The sequence below is a fragment of the Oratosquilla oratoria genome, chromosome 1 (genome assembly GCF_046742065.1).
Source record: "Oratosquilla oratoria isolate Oo_2021 chromosome 1, ASM4674206v1, whole genome shotgun sequence".
Lineage (NCBI taxonomy): Eukaryota > Metazoa > Arthropoda > Malacostraca > Stomatopoda > Squillidae > Oratosquilla > Oratosquilla oratoria.
In genome coordinates this window covers 48,615,692-48,630,691 of record NC_134777.1, presented here as the reverse complement: position 1 = coordinate 48,630,691, position 15,000 = coordinate 48,615,692, and positions in this window count along the sequence as shown.

Below are 15,000 nucleotides of genomic sequence, written 5' to 3'. Positions count from 1 at the left end.
AAGAAAAAATCTGTTTCATCTCATGAATCCAATATTTAGACACCCACTTGGGAAGAGAAAAAATTCTAATTCTTGCTAAAAGAATCAGATTTTGAATAATCAACAAGAAAAAAATATAAGAAGATAAAATAAAAAAATGGAGACGGTAGAGGATAATAATACTAAGGCCAATTAAAAAAAAAAAAAAAAACACGACGGAAGCACAGGAAAGGGAAAGCCAAAATAAAGTGGAAGAATGGGTGATGTAAGCATTGGACTGAAAATATGGGAATCCCTTCTTAAGCTTGTGGCAGACAAAAATAGATGTGTCACAATTATAGAATGTGAAGGAGAATACATTATAGTAGTAAAGGATGGAATGGCCGGATGGAGGTCGGTGACCAGCGGAATTCTACTAAAGGTAATTTCTATACTATCATTCGTAATGATTTACATAAACCCTTCGATCTTTCTTTTACTATTTCTTTGACTCCAATTCTTTGGCGCGGTATTGTCCCCAAGGACAGAAACGCCAGTTATATCTGACGAAATAATTTGGCGCTAAACAAAATACTATATTGGCTGGCTTCTTCTGTAAATCTATTGCCAGCGTATTTCTCTACTTGGATCAGTTACGAAGCGAACAGGTCTTTTCGTTCGTAAGAAACTCGTTCACATCAGAAATCTAAGCTTCAAAGACATGTGCTCCTTCCTCACCTATTCAGACCTCATCTACTGTAATACCTGAAAAGAGACTACTGAGCGTGAATAGCACACTCGTGTATACATGTTTGTGGCTACTTGCGAATTATCAGTAATCAGTATTGACAGAAGTAAATTCATCATAGGCGACTGATTTCCTGTGTAGACGACGACATGCAACATAGTTGGATTTTTCTTTTTCATCATCCTGTAATGTGAATTAAATTAAATAGTCTTTTACCTCACACTTTCAAATTTACATTTTCAATCTCGTCCACCTTGCTATAGACCAAGAGGGTTTATGCCTTTAGATAATTATGTGTATACACAGCTGAACACACACGGACACGTGCCTACACGCATGTACTGTATATGTGGCTATGTGGACAATGTACTTGTGTATGTGCATGGCCACATACGTGTGTATAACGTACGTTGACGTGGTTGCGCATGCGTGTGTGTGTTGAGTTGTGTCACTTCAGAGGAGCCGTGTCCAAAGAGGTCCTCAACTGTGACACTGTCACTTTCAGGTGACAACAGCGCTGCCGCAGTCGGAGTCGCAACGGCTTCCGCGGGCCCCACATCCGCCTCGGACGTCCTCTATCCACTGCCTCTTTCCTCAACCCCACTTCTTCTTCAATTCCTTCTCAAACTACTCCTCTATCCTCGCCCCCCACAACCCACTCTTCTTCTTCGACTCCCATTCCTCCTACTTGGATTCCTCAAGCTTCAGTTCCGCATCTTTCTCCTTGCTCTTTCCTTCACCTCGGCCTTCTTGCTCTTCTTAATTTCTTCTTCCTCCTCCTCCTTCCTCTTCTCCTCCTTCTCATCTTGGTTATCTTGCTTCTCCAGGTTCTCATACTCCTCTTTCTTCTTCTCCTTCTTCCACCCCTTCTCCTCTCCTCTTCACCTTCTTCACCTCCTTCTCTTTGTTTTCCTACTTCTCTTTCTCCCTCCTCCCCTTGTCTATGTAATGTAACTTTTAACTTCTCAAATTTCTTTCTCCATTTCAGTAACTGGGTATTCTCCATACATAGCATCTTCGAACTGAGATTACATTTCTCTCCTGGCCTTTTAAACCTACTGAAAGATTTTGTACATTTTGCACTGGCTACAAGACACTTTTACCAGTCAATTTACCATTATAATTACCATTACCATTACCATGACCATTACTGTTACCATTACCATGCCCATTACCGTTACTGTTACCATTACCACCACTACCACTGTCATTACCATTACCGCTACCACAATATATGTATCTAATATATTGTCAATAATATAAATAGTACATTTTTTAAAAGTTAATGTGTTAATAATGACCTGTTTCCACGACCTCGCCGAGGGACCCAACCTGAGCTTTCAGGCTTCGGAGAGGAGGGTAAATGTCTCACTTGTCCTATTTATACTCTGTATCTCCACTTTTTTGTACTCTTCTGTACTCCTTGATAATGTGAATATATCACGAAAGCGCTTGGACTCCGTGTGTTTTTCCTCTTCCTATTGGACTCTGCATGTATGTATGTATGTATATATATATATATACATATATATATATATATATATACATATATATATATATATACTTGTATGTACGTAAACACACAGAATGCACACTGTTGCACACCTTATTCTCACAGTTGCTATTTTATGAACATTGTATCTACTCTGTGGGTCAGTCCCTTTCTCCTTTTTCAATTTATCTTTTATACATTTTCGTCTGCTCGGAATTTCCTGTCCCTGCCTTCATCTGGGACCGTCTCCCTCCTTCATTTCTACCACAAGGAAATGCATTTATTATGATTTTATTCTAATGTAATTTTATGTTAATTTCGCAAGCAGTCATTCTGTTTTGTACCTCATATTCCTATTCTTTTTTTCTTATTTCTTCTGTGATTACCACAGTTTGCATCATGTGACTTTCCAGTCTTGAAATTAAGATCATCAATGTCACCATAGATACTGTCATTAATAATAGATTAGGTCATATATATCATTATCACTTTCACCATCACTATCACCATCACCATCATCATCACCATCACCATTTCCACCACCAACACCATCACAACTACCACTACCACTACAATTACAGTCACTGTCGTCGTCATTGTCACCATGACCATTACTATCACCATTACCATTATCTTCACCGTCACCATCACCATCACCCTATGGCAGAAGTAACCATGACCAAGCCATCATAATCATCACCATTACCATCACCATCGTCATTAGCATTACCGTCACCGTCACCATCACCATCACCGTCACCATCATTCTCCCTATAACCATCACCATCACCCTATGGCAGAAGGAACCATGACCATAGCCATCATAACCATCACCATAATTATTTCCATCACCGTCACCATCACCATTACCATTGCTATTACCATTACCATCACCGCCGCAGTCGCTGTCATTGCCACCATCACCATCACCATCACCATCACCGTCACCATCACCATCACCATCACCATCACCATCATCGTCAGCATCACCATCACCATTGCCATCATTATCACTATTACTATCACTTTGACCATTACCATCACCATCTCCCTATGGCAGAAGGAACCACCATATCCTTCATAACCATCACCACTACCATCACCGATATCATCATTGGTACTGTAATAGTCATTACATATTTTCTTGTAATTGTTATTTTTGTTGGCATCATGACTATTAACTAATTTTGTCATAATTAATTATCAGTACTACTACACTGAACTTTACCTGTGTTCTTGTCTTACTGTTCAGACTTATCTTACCAAACCTTATCTTTATTCTTATGTCTACTAATCCGCACTTTTACCTTTATCCATATAATTATTTCTATTTTACCCTCTCTCTTATCCTTGTCCTTGTCCTTATATTTATCCTTGCTCTTACCTTTACCCCTCTCCTTACCATTACCCTTCCCCTTACCTTTACTCGTCTCTAACCATATTTTCACTTTTATCTCCATTATCCTTAACATTTTCATCATTCATGTCTCTCTCCTTATCCCTATCCTTATCCTTGTCTCTATTAGTATCCACAGCCTCCATTATTATCCTGATGTATTTTTTATCTTTATCCTTATCGTCATCATTAGTACCTCTTCATTATATGTGTTCCTTCTTTCGAACTCGAATCCACACTCCACATCTCCACCACCATCCACCCCCTCGCTTCTTTTTCTATCACCTTCAAATGAGTTATCATTTTTCCTCCTTGCTCTCTCTCTCTCTCTCTCTCTCTCTCTCTCTCTCTCTCTCTCTCTCTCTCTCTCTCTCTCTCTCTCTCTCTCTCTCTCTCTCTCTCTCTCTCTCTCTCTCTCTCTCTCTCTCTCTCTCTCTCTCTCTCTCTCTCTCTCTTTCTTTCTCTCTCGCTGCCTCATTATTAGTTTTCTTGATCAACTTCTTTACCAGAATTTGAGACTTTTTCTTCCTATCCTCCTTCCCTCCTCACCCGTTTTCTTTTTGGGTGTTTCTTCTTCCTTTCTCTCCAAGCGAATAATCTGTTTTTCTCGTACTTTATTTATGTCTCTATTGATTCTTTCCAACGCCCCATCAACGTCTTTATCTTTAATGTTTATGCGTATTCGCATTATTTTACGCTTCTTATTTTGTACATTCCTTCCTTCAATACCTTTATGCCTTCTGAATTGGACACCCTTGAAGAACTGAATCAAATAGTTTGTCTTTTATCTTGTATGCGTCTGCTGTATCACATGACCGTCACCAAAATAAATAGAAAATCTTCAATGAGAGGGTCTAACACCAAATGAATACAGCAGCTTAGCTCGAGATTAAACAAAATATATAAAGTAGAACAGCAAATTAACCCGTTTGTTGGTATACATATACTATGTGCTATATTCGAGTTGCCATTAGGCGATTGCATTCAGCCAAAGAAACCCTCCAACTACTAAAAGGGCTGAAACTTATCGTGTTTAAGACACATCCTCTATCAAAGCTCATGTTGGTTAAAACGCATCTAATTCAATATTAATTCCATTAGCCTTGGAACACTTTCTACCTGGAGAAAGTCGGCTGTATCAAGAGGATGAAGGAGTTCATCGAAGCAGTAAAGAATGCTGATCCCTTTTAGCTTCTATTATCCCTTCTCTCCTTTAACACGTCTATCACTCCACCTCTTCGCAGCGATACTGTCCTGAAAGATAGAAGCGCTGGTTATCACCGACGAGATAATTAATTCTCTTGAGGCAACGGACTATTATTAGCTGAATGAAATAGACCGTCATTATGTGTCCTTCATTATGCTTTCGTCCTTTCCCTTTCTCTTCTTCTCCCTCTGTTCTTCTTTTCCTTTATCCCTTCTCCTTTCCTCGCTTTTTCCCTTTTTCTCTTCTCTTCTTATCCTTCTACTCCTTTTCCCACTTCTTTTCCTTCCCTTTCTCCTCTTCTATCTTTCCCTTTTCTTCCTTTCTTTTCTGTCCCACTTCTCCATTCTCTCTCGCTATCCCTTCTTCCTCTCTTCGTTCCTTTCTTCCTTCTCTTTCCCATTCTCCCCCTTTATACTTCCTCTTCGCATCACACGCAACGTTTCAATCCCTCTCTTCCTTCATCCTCTGGCCACCATCTTTATCATCTGACTCTCTCTTCTTCCATTTCCAAACCAACTTTCCTTGCCCGTTTCTCCACATAACTTTTCTCGTGCTTCTCCTCCGCGATGGTGGACCAACTCCACCCTTTCTTCCACTTTCCTCATCCCTTTCCGCCTCCACTTCCCTGTCTTTATTCCCTTGTCCTTACCCCATGTCCTCTCTACCCTCTTCATTTCTCCTTTTTCCTCCTATTTCTCCTCCCTCTCCTCCTTTTTCTTCTCCTTCTTTCCTTCTTTATTTTCTTTCTTTTCCTCTCCTGCCATTTCGTTTCCGATTCCTTACTTCTTTTCTCTTTGATCTCCTTCTCTTTATCACTCCTTCAGTACCAATCCAGTCTTTCCTACACTTCCTATTTCTACCCTTTCTTCTCGCCCTCCTTCATCTTATTCTTCCCCTCTTTCTCCTTTTCTATCTCCATCTTATTCCCTTATCTATTTTTCTTCTTTTCTCCCTCCTTTTTCATCACTGTTTTACCGTCTCCTCCCAGTCCAATTTCCTTTGTGCTTCTCCGCAAACGTCCTTCTTCCCAAGGTCATCATTCTATGCCTCATTTCTCTCTTTTTTCCTTAACACTTCCCTGTTCTTTTTAGCCTCTCAATAACCTCAAATTCATTGACTTGTCCTCTCTTTTCTTCCTTTCATCTCAATAGATATTTACTTAGTCTCTTTACTTCACTTTTAGTCCACGAAAAAAATTGCCTGGATAAAATCATCTGGAGTCAAGTAGATAATAATTCATTATTGGAGCTACTGCGTTGAAGGGCATCTTTCATTTCAGGAGCTTTAGAAATAAGTTAGCTAAAACCAAATTGGTCAAGTGAACCAGTGTGTTGTAAGGGTTGGAATCATCTGCATGAAGTCGTTCCTTAAGCTAAGGTCGATAATAGTAGAAGCAGATGTAGAAGGACACTCAGAAGAAGAAGACGAAGACGAAGACGAAGAAGAAGAAGAAGAAGAAGAAGAAGAAGAAGAAGACTAAGAAGAAGAAGACTTAGAAGACTCAGGAGAAGACTCAGAAGACTCAGAAGAAGAAGACTTAGAAGACTCAGAAGACTCAGAAGAAGACTCAGAAAACTCAGAAAACTCAGACTCAGAAGAAGACTCAGAAGAAGAAGACTCAGAAGAAGAAGAAGAAGAAGAAGACTCAGAAGAAGAAGAAGACTAAGAAGAAGAAGAAGAAGAAGAAGAAGAAGAAGAAGAAGAAGAAGAAGAAGAAGAAGAAGAAGAAGAAGAAGAAGAAGAAGAAGAAGAAGAAGAAGAAGAAGAAGACTAAAAAGAAGACTTAGAAGACTCAGGAGAAGACTCATAAGACTCAGAAGACTCAGAAAATTGAGAAGACTCAGAAGACTCAGATTCAGAAGACTCAGACTAAGAAGAAGAAGAAGAAGAAGAAGAAGAAGAAGAAGAAGAAGAAGAAGAAGAAGAAGAAGAAGGTGGTGATAGCTGCGAAGCGACTGAGAGTCTCAACCTCTCCAGCCCGGGGGGGGGGGGTATTTCAGCTGTATAAAATCCCACTTTACCTTAACCAGAAAAAAGATATATGTAAAGAGCGGCGCCTTAGAGAGGGGACGAAGTAAGATTCGCTTCTTCCTCTTTTTTCTTGGCCACCTCCGTTCCTCTCTCCTTTTATCCAATTGTATCCCTGTTCTCTATTCGGCCTCCTGTAGCCAGCTTCCTTTTCGTCCATCCCTGTCCTCGTTTATTTTACTCTCTGTTCCAGTCATTTGATTTATTTCTTTGTTTCCTGTGATTTTCTTGTCTTCCTCCTTCCTTCACATAACTCTGGTCACTTGACGACGCTCAATGAAAAATATTATTCTGGTTAAAACCAGACCGCTTTATTCAAGTGACCGGGATGTCATCAAACTAGGTTTAAGCTCTATGGATTAACTCTGAGTCGTTGACGTTCGATGGGGACTTTGTTAACCCAACGTTGGATGATCTAGGTTACCTCTATAATTGGGTTACCTTTGTAACTTGGTTACCTCCATATTACCTCCTCACTGAGATGCAATGTTTCTTCATTTCCTATCATCCATTTGGAGATGTTTTTTTTTTCCTTTTTCTCAAACTCTTCTCCTTTCTTCCCATTGCATTTACTTCAGATTTCTTCCCACATCTCAAAACCAAATTCTTCGTTTTCTCTTTTTCCTTATCTCTTTCGTTTTATCTCTTGATCTTTTTTATCTTCTTTGTCTATCTCTTGTTTTCCTTTTGCTCTCTTCTCTCCTGTCCCATGACATTTTTTTCGTCTTTTCACTCGCTCCTTCCTTTCTATCAAACATTTCTTCATCTCTTTTATTTATTTTCCCTTTCCCGTACATTTTTGCTATTCCTTCTCTTCCTCCTCTTCTTCCTTCCTAGCGTCCTTTTGGTCCTGTCCCCCCTCGGGCTACTCGCACTCGTACCTCTTCTTTCCCTCTTCGTCCTCTTTACCTCTCACCCTCCATCCTCCCCTCCTCTTTCCTCCCCCTCCCCCTCCCCCTCCCCACTACCTTCCTCCATCACTTCCCCCGCGGACCGATACCTGGACTTCATTGATTTGTTGGTCACTTTGGTGAGATGATGGCGGTAGAGGGGGAGGGGGGAAGAAGGACTGTGTGGAGGAGGAGGAGGAGGAAGGAGGAGGAGGAGGAGGAAGGAGGAGGAGGAGGAGGAAGGAGGAGGAGGAGGAAGGAGGAGGAGGAAGGAGGAGGAGGAAGAAGAGCTGGAGGAAGATGTGAAATCATTGGGGGGAAATGGAGGATGGAATGATGGAGTAGGAATAGTAGTAGTAGTAGCAGCAGGAGGAGGAGGATGAAGAGGATGAAGAGGAGGAGGAGGAGGAGGAAAAGGAAGAGGAAGAGGAGGAGGAGGAAAAGGAAGAGGAAGAGGAAGAGGAGGAGGATGTGGAGGAGAGGAGTAGGAGAAGGGGAAGAGGAAGATGTGAAGTCATTGGAGGCGGGGGAAATGTATGGTGTAATAATGGAGTAGGAGGATAAAGAGGGGGAAAGGAGGAGGAGGAGGAGGAGGAGGAGGAAGAAAGGAAAGAAGAAAATAAAACAGAGTGAACAAGAAAGAGGAAGGAAAGAGAGAAAAAATGAAAATGAAGATCAAAATACGAATATGGATGAGAATGTCGAGAAAAAAGTGGGGAGACGGAGGATAAGTGTGTGTGTGTGTGTGTGTGTGTGTGTGTGTGTGTGTGTGTGTGTGTGTGTGTGTGTGTGTGTGTGTGTGTGTGTGTGTGTGTGTGTGTGTGTGTGTGTGTGCGTGTGTGTGTGTGTGTGTGTGTGTGTGTGTGTGTGTGTGTGTGTGTGTGTGTGTGTGTGTGTGAGAGAGAGAGAGAGAGAGCGAGAGAGAGAGAGAGAGAGAGAGAGAGAGAGAGAGAGAGAGAGAGAGAGAGAGAGAGAGAGAGAGAGAGAGAGAGAGAGAATATACTAAAGAGCCCACTGGAAGAGGAACGAGAGGTAAGGGGAAATGAGAGGGAGGGGGAGTAGAAGAGGGAGGCGGGGGTGAGAGGAGAGGGAAAGAGGGGAAAAGAGGGATGAGCAATGGGGCTGGAGCGACGGAAGTGGCTTCCTGACAGGAGGGTGAAGGAGAAGAGGGGAGAAGGAGGATGAGAAGACATTATCTCGTGTAGAGGGAGGCGTTGGTGGCTTTAAGGGTGGCGCAGGGGTCGAGAGCGGTGGCAGCGACAGAAAATGACGCCAAGGGTAAGGTGTGAGGGCGTCTCAGGAATCAGAGGTGAAAGGGGGAGGGGGAGGGGCAAGGTGAGCGACGGAAAGGAGGGAGGAAGGAAAGAGGGAGGGAAAGGGGGAGTAAAGGAAACAGGAAGTGAGATGAAATTTCGAGAAAATTGTAAGAATAGCAAGGAAGAAAGAAGGTAGACGGGAAGGGAGGGAAGGAGGAAAGAATTGAGGGTAGAAGGGGAGGGGAGTGGGAAATTGAGAGGTTATGGTAGAAGAAGTGAGAAAAGGAGCATAAGAAGGAAAGACGAAGAGGGTGGGAGGGAGTGGGAGGGAGTAGGTGGGAGCAAGGACGGTGATGGGAGGAATGCGGAGGCATTTCAGGGAGGAAAGGTGAACAAATGTCGCGGGAGAACTGCCCGAAGGAGATCGAGATGGTGACCGTTCGCCTTCATACTGTACATAGTACAGTCAAACTGGAAGGAGACTCTCTATTCTGCTGCATTATTGTATCATACAATACAGTAGAGTGTATAGTATAGTGTAATATATTCATAGTATAGGATAGTATATATATAGTATAGTATAGTTATAGCATAGTATAGTATATCATAGTATAGTATAGTATAGTATAGTATAGTATAGTATAGTTTAGTATAGTGTACATTACAGTATGGAACTGTCTGGCCTAGTGCAATGTAGAATTGAAAATAAAAGAAAATGTAAAATAAATATGTTATGCCACAGAAATATACAAGGTTGTATAGTACCGTAAGAACAATAGGATGCAGTAAAGCCTACTGAAAGAATCAATTCTTATTTGCCTATCTGAAAGCGATTACATTATCTATCACAGAAAACGGTTTCAACAATACATTAAATCCATTTTTTTTTGCCGGATGACATATATATATATATATATATATATATATATATATATATATATATATATATATATATATATATATATATATATATATATATATGCAACGTTTGTCGGAAATAAACTTAGACTGAGGCTTCAGTGTATCCTATTCCCACTCAGATCATACATATATATATATACATATATATACATGTATATGTATACATATATATACATATATATATATATACATACATACATATATACATATATATATATTCATATATATATATACATATACATATATATATATATACATATATATATATACATATATATATATACATATATATATATATATATAGATATACATATACATATACAAACAGCATACATATTGCTCAGCGGACCTTTGAACCAATATAAATATGGCAATATCTATGATCTCGCCTCCACTCGGCCTCGTTCACTTTGTTACTTGTCTTTCCTCAAGGTCATTCTCATCTCCCCAGTGACCTTATGTCCACCTACATACTTCAGTTATATACAGTTTTCTTCAGATGCCATTTGATTACCTATCCAAAGTTTCTCTAGAACTCATTTCGCTCTGATTAAAAACCATCTACTTCCTCGAAGCATATTATCTTTTAAGTATATTATGGTTTCTTGACACACGGGAAATGTCTTCTCCACAACCATGGTGCCAATCCTCAGACATTCACATCCTCTGCCACGTTCATATATTATAGTTCTTAACTCCTCTGATACCAAGTCCCTACCTTCTGCCATTCTGGCATACCAGTGCCCCAAACTATTCTGATATTATCTCTCCACCCTGTGCAATACTGACATCCATACTGACTGTGTACCACCAACCAGTATTGTTGACATAATCACACTAGACTCAGATCCACTGTTATCATATTACTTAAAGTCACGCTGACAGATCCTACCCTGCTGACACCATTCCCTTGTTGATACTTCACACCAATATCACTAACGTACAATCACATTCTCATCTCACACCTCCTGCTATGCTGACAATACCTGCCTGTATTGATTGGTCACTTGCCCGTCTTCGTTCTCACTTGGCCGATTTGGGGTGGTGCAGATGGAAGAGGAGGGGGAGTAGGAGGAGAAGAGGAGGAGGAGGAGGAGGAGGAGGAGGAGGAGGAGGAGGAAAAAATGGAGGCAGATTAGGAAGAAGAGAAAGAGGAGGAGATGAGGAGTAAAATTTAAGTAAGAAGAAGAGGAGGAGGAAAGGACAAAGTAGAATCGTTGGAAGGAGAGGACAAAGAAGAGAGAGAAGAGGAGGAACAAGATAAGGAGAAAGAGGAGAAAGAGGAAGCTGAGCAGGAGGATTGGGAAAGTTAGATTGAGGGGAAGAGAAAGTGGAAAGGACAAGAGAAGAAAATTGAGCAGGTAAGAATAGTGTGAAAATGAGTAATGTTTAAAAGGATGAGATAGAAAATATTAAACAGAGTATTTAGTATCTCGTTGGTGATAACCATCGCTTCAGTCCTTGGGGACAATATGAATTCATAGAGGTGGGAAACGAGAGATAGTAGTAGAATGAAGGAACAATAGAAGTTATAAGGGATCAGCATTATCATTATTAGTGTTGTTGTTACTATTGTTATTACTGGAAGGGAGGGGGTGGATGGGAGTGCAGTATGTGGGGATGGAATGGGTGGGATTGGATTTCATGCCTTTTTTTCTTTCTTTTTTTTCTGCTACCTCCCTTGTAAAGGGGAAAAGCAGTTGGTATATGCGTTTTGTTGTTGTTGGTAGTGGTAGTGGTAGTGGTAGTGCAGCAGCAGCAGCAGCAGCAGCAGTAGTAGTAGTAGTAGTAGTAGTAGTAGTAGTAGTAGTAGTAGTAGTAGTAGTAGTAGTAGTAGTAGTAGTAGTAGTAGTAGTAGTGGTTGTAGTGGTGGTGGTTGTAGTGGTGGTGGTTGTAGTGGTGGTGGTTGTAGTGGTGGTGGTTGTAGTGGTGGTGGTGGTTGTAGTGGTGGTGGTTGTAGTGGTGGTGGTTGTAGTGGTGGTTGTAGTGGTGGTGGTTGTAGTGGTGGTGGTGGTTGTAGTGGTGGTGGTGGTTGTAGTGGTGGTGGTGGTTGTAGTGGTGGTGGTGGTTGTAGTGGTGGTGGTGGTTGTAGTGGTGGTGGTTGTAGTGGTGGTGGTTGTAGTGGTGGTGGTTGTAGTGGTGGTGGTTGTGGTAGTAGTAGTAGTAGTAGTAGTAGTAGTAGTAGTAGTAGTAGTAGTAGTAGTAGTAGTAGTAGTAGTAGTGTCATCATCATCACCAGGATTGTTGTTGTTATTATTAGTAGTAGTAGTGGTATCATTATCATCATTATAATTCTATGAGTGAAAAGTAGGCTCTGGAATTTCACTGAAGTTTCTAAGATATTGTCTGCATAAATCTTATGTAATCAATACTACGAATTGAATGAAAAAGAAAAAAGTGAAAAGAGTCGGGAATACAATGAAAGAATAGTGACTGAAAATGAATTAAGTTGGGGAGAAGGAGAGGAGAAAGACTAAGTCGGAAAAAGGAAGAGAAGAAAAAGAGCAGAGAAAGGTGTGCGAGACCATAAGAAGAACAGGAAGAAAGAAGAGTAAACTGAAAGAGAAATAAAGAGAAAAGAATGAGAAGGAGGAAAGTAAAACGAAAAGGTGGGGGGTTATGACCAAATTAGGAAGAGACTGAAGATCATTAAAGATGTGGGAAGACGAGGAAAAAGAAGAAGAGAGGAATGAGGGAAACACGAGGAATAGAAGAGAAAAAAAAAGAGGAGAGAGAAAAAAGGAGCAAAATTCATGAAACATAAGTGGTAAGGGGATGAAGAAAAAGAGGACGTGAAGAAAGACGAGGAAAAGAAAACACACCAAAAGTTACGAATGAATAAAAACAGGAGAATACAAGGAGGATAAAAAGAAGAAGAAAATGATTATAACGACGACGACGACGACGATGACGACGACGACGACAACAACAGAGAGAGAGAGAGAGAGAGAGAGAGAGAGAGAGAGAGAGAGAGAGAGAGAGAGAGAGAGAGAGAGAGAGAGAGAGAGAGAGAGAGAGAGAGAGAGAGAGAGAAAGAGAGAGAGAGAGATAAAGAGAAAAAAAAAAGAGAGAGAGAGAGAGAGAGAGAGAGAGAGAGAGAGAGAGAGAGAGAGAGAGAGAGAGAGAGAGAGAGAGAGAGAGAGAGAGAGAGAGAGAGAGAGAGAGAGAGAGAGAGGGAGAAGGAGGATGTAGGAGGGAAGGAGGGGAGAGGGCTTAATTTCCCCTCAGAGAGGAGGACTAGAAGGACATGAAGGGGAAAATTGGGTGCTTGATAAAGGGCCGGAAATAATAAAGAGCCGAGCGACAAAGACAGGTAATAAGAAAAGTAGGGGTAATAAAATACACTGGGTAATAACTCAGATGTAGTAATGAAAAAAGTATAGTAAAATATTACCAACTATGGTTCGTTAAACGTAAAATAGAGAGAGAGAAAAAAGAAATGTTCCATTACTTGTGGAAGGCCTTCCGGAGAAGTCAGAGTTCTTGACTGAGATCCAGAGGTCTCGAGTTCGATCCAAAGCTTCGAATTTTGCTTGAGATGAATGCTTTGATCAATGCTTTTTCAGTACTTGTATTAATTCAAGTCAGCAGTGTGATCTAGTCATATCTAATATAACATTTGCATTCTTTCAACCTAATTTGTGAGCCTCTCCTTGTTTGACCCTCTTATACTATATCCCAGTCCTGGCAAGAAATGAGTAAGCTATGAATACCTGAGGTGTTTTCATATTTAACTCTTTTGTGAATATATATATATTGAGACATTCTGACAGGTTGACGTGAGTGGAGTAGGAAACACGGAAGTCTTAGTCTTGAGTTTATTCCTGACTAGTTTTGCAAGTATACTTTTTGAAAGCATACCTGCGAAATTAGTTATAAACTCAAGACTAAGACTCCTGTGTTTCCTACTCCGCTCACGTCATATATGTGTATATATATATATATATATATATATATATATATATATATATATAACATAATATATATACATATATATATATATATAATATATATATATATATTATACACTTGTGTGTGTGTGTGATTGTGTATTCTTGAGAATATAGTAGAAAAGACGCGGAACTGTAAAGGTGACGTGTTCTACTGTGCATTTCATTGGAACACAGTGTGTAGTTTCTGGGAGGGAGGAGGATAGAGTCAGAAGCAAGAGAAGATAGAGGAGGAAGAGGAGGAGGAGGAAGAGGAGGAAGAGGAGGAGGACAGAGTCAGAAGGAAGAGAAGATAGAGGAGGAAGAGGAGGAGGAGGAGAGGAGGAGGAGGAGGAGGAAGAGAGGAGGAGGAGGAAGAGGAGGAAGAGGAGGAGGAGGAGGAGGACGAGGAGGACGAGGAGGAGGAGGAGGAGGGGTGGGGGTGGGCAGAGGCACCATTGAAGGGGAAATGGAGAATTGTGCGGTGGCGAGAATAAGTGAGTCTTTGGCCCGAGGGAGACGAGGAGGGGCAGGTGAAGGGGGAAGGAAAAGGGGGCGAAGGAAATCGTGGAGGAAGAAGGCAGGCGGGGGGGGGGCAAGGCGATGAAGAGAGCAAGAGGAAAGGAAATGGAATGATGGGGAAATGTAGGAAGGCAGTGAATACATGGTGAGTGAGCGAGAAGAGGGGAGGTGGGACCGAGAGGAGGGGAATGAGTTTAGTGAAATAGAAAGTCATGGGGAGATGGGAGGACCAAAGGAGGAAACGGGAAGGTATGAAACGAAGGATGTCTGTGTGTGGGGCGGGGGGGGGGTATAAGAATGGGGCAATTATGAAAGACGACTTGGAAGAGAGAAAGGGAGAGAAAAGTAAAATGCAATGATTAGAAATGAAAAATTAATGTGAGAAAAGGAGGGAGGGGTTAAGGACCAATAGAGTGAAAGATAAAGGGAAATTGGAAGAGAAAAGAAGGAGGGAAAATAGGGTAATCGACAGAGGGGACGAGGCTGAGGTGATGAGAGAGGAAGGGTGGGCGACTACAAAGGAGGAGGAATGAAGAAAGGAGGAATAAGGGGGTCGCGGCCGGAAGGAAGGTGAACCGGCGAGGACAAGGGCGGGGGAAGTAGGCTAGAGGTAGAGAGAGAGGCAGAGGTAGAAACAGAAGGGAATAGAGAGA